Here is a 2,406-nt window from a genome sequence, read left to right on the forward strand (position 1 = left end):
TAAAAAAAAATCCATCTGATTTTGGTTCCTCCTTGCTTGATCTAGCTCCTTGAATTTGATTGTAATGACCAATCAACCACTGACATCAAAGAAATCGTCGAAGAATTTTTAAGAAACTGTTGAAACCTTCTTTCATCATCTTCATGCTTCAGCAAATTGGAGCTTTTGTCTCAATTCCAAACCGAAATATCACGTCCAGAAGTGGTTTGTGTCTCAGTTTTGTATTTAGTTTTTCAGATAAGTTTGGGTTTTATATTTATTAGTGTTTTTGATATACCGATTGTATTTGTTATTTTGGATAAATTTTAATTTGGGGTTTTTGCTTAATTTTGATTTGATTAGGGTTTTTGAGTCGATTCTGAGGAAAAGGAAAAGTTTTTAAATTGAGCAATGGAGATAGACAATGACTCTGGCAGAACTCACTTATGAGAACGATGACGTATGGGTTTCTGATGGTGAATTGATTCATTGATTGTATAAAGTTTGATTTCGATGATGTTTGTATAGTGTTTGCAGTGATAGATGTTGCGGTGGGCTCTGTGTCGCAAGCTAATTTCTAGGTAATTTTCTATTCTTATGGTTGATTTACGTGTTTTGATATCCTTAATTTTTGTTTCTTAGAGTGGTAATGGGTGTTTCAGATCTGTTGGGCGGTTAGGTTGAATTTTTCTTTTGTAACATTGTGTAAAATCATGTCAAGTGCTGGCTTTGGTGTTCCCATACATAGCTCTTCAACTATTAGAGACAAAAGAAGAGGATGTAATATAATGAAGTAACTTTTTTAAATTTCCGAAGCATTACTACTTCTGCAAGAGAGACTTGACATGATGAGTACCATATATGCTTTGTTTGTACTTATTGATGTCATCTATTGACTGAAAAGTCCGTAATAGATCAATCGACTTAAATTCAGAGGATTGTTGCCTGCAGTGCTGACTACCCATTATAAATATAGTGTAACTCTTATCCATTTATGGTTTTGTTAAAGAAAATTCCTCTAATCATCGTGTAAATCTTATACATTTAGGGTTGTTGCCTGCTGACTACCCATTGCCTGATTTGTTTTGTAGGCGTGTCACTAACTCGACTGCACACAACTACAAAAAATTTACCACCTAATTGTACAATGGATGGAGTATAACTAAATCAAACGGCCTAAGCTATCAAGGTAGTCTGTTACTAATTTCCGATCCCAGTGTTTAACATTTTGCCATTTTTAGACGTAGTGCAGTGCATAGTTAAATGTGTAGGACTAAAAAATACTTTGAATTTTTGTGTGCATAGGTTACATAAATTCAAGCATCCTAAAGAATCAGAGGATTTGGAGTTTATCTTGATCGAGTGGAGTTTCATGATGCGTAGAAGAAGACATTGGTGATTTTTGTCCCATGTGAGGTTCATATTTTGGATATAAATTCGTCTTTGCATCTTATTTTAGTTGCATTAGGATGGAAAGAAACTTAATGCTAAGATTTTTTGAGGACTCACCGAAGAATGTTTTTGGGATGTAGAACCACTCAACCAAGGATGTGGTGTTGATGACGAAAAAGGAAGGTAACTTTTTATTTTATTTTTTTGAAGCAAAAAGGAAGGTGATGATAATGTTTTGTGTTATCTTCTTGGTGGGAGTGGAATGCTCATGTGGGTAACAGTTGCTCTTTTCATCTTCAGTTGATTTGACATTGTGTATTCAATACTGAATTTAAAGGTAGACACTTCTGCTAAATGCGGAATCACTTCCGTTGAATTAGCGTTTATTTGATCTGAATTGTGAATGTTATAGCCAGATGGGTAGCTGCGATGGATGTTTTAGATGGCCTTTTTACTTGAGCTGACAATTTGACAAGATTCAGTTTTGCAAATCCAAGGTTCGCGTCTCTTTAAACCTGTAAAGTAGTTCCTTTGTAGGCTAAAATAGATCTTTCGTGAAGTTTTAGACAGTCATAATATACAACACATCTTTAATATAAAGACTGCATAGAAAAATTTGCAATGACCTCTTTCTATGATTAAGTTGAAAATTTTTCAATCTATCCCCCTTTCTCTATTTTCCTTATGCTTTCATTATGGTTTAATCTGCTTAGGTTCGTACTAACAACATGATAACTCTATGCTTCGACTAAGTGCAAGGAACTAGATAATTCTATTTTTGCTAGGATTATTGTTTGTCAATCATTTTGGCTAGAATTATAAGATAACTCTGTCACCTGATGGCATTGGTTTTCTCTTTGTTGCTAGCATAAGCTTGAGTTCGATAGCTTCAGTTTGTTATTGTGTGAAAATTGATTCAGACATGCAATTAATTGATCAACATATTCTCTTTCTTCGTATCAATAAATATCAAGTGACGAACCAGTATCTATACTCTTAATCAGTTAGTCTTACATTGAGTGTTGTTCTTATTAC

At 34.0% G+C, this 2,406-nt stretch overlaps 1 long non-coding RNA gene across 1 annotated transcript; it reads left to right on the forward strand.

Annotated features, from left to right (window-relative positions):
- The first annotated feature begins 347 nt into the window (after positions 1 to 347).
- On the forward strand, positions 348 to 1,378 carry LOC113277375. Its single transcript, XR_003324882.1, has 3 exons — positions 348 to 560; positions 1,071 to 1,168; positions 1,285 to 1,378. It is a non-coding gene; the product is annotated as an uncharacterized LOC113277375 (long non-coding RNA).
- The last annotated feature ends 1,028 nt before the right edge of the window (positions 1,379 to 2,406 follow it).

This window comes from Papaver somniferum, chromosome 5, assembly GCF_003573695.1.
Source record: "Papaver somniferum cultivar HN1 chromosome 5, ASM357369v1, whole genome shotgun sequence".
Classification (NCBI taxonomy): Eukaryota; Viridiplantae; Streptophyta; class Magnoliopsida; order Ranunculales; family Papaveraceae; genus Papaver; species Papaver somniferum.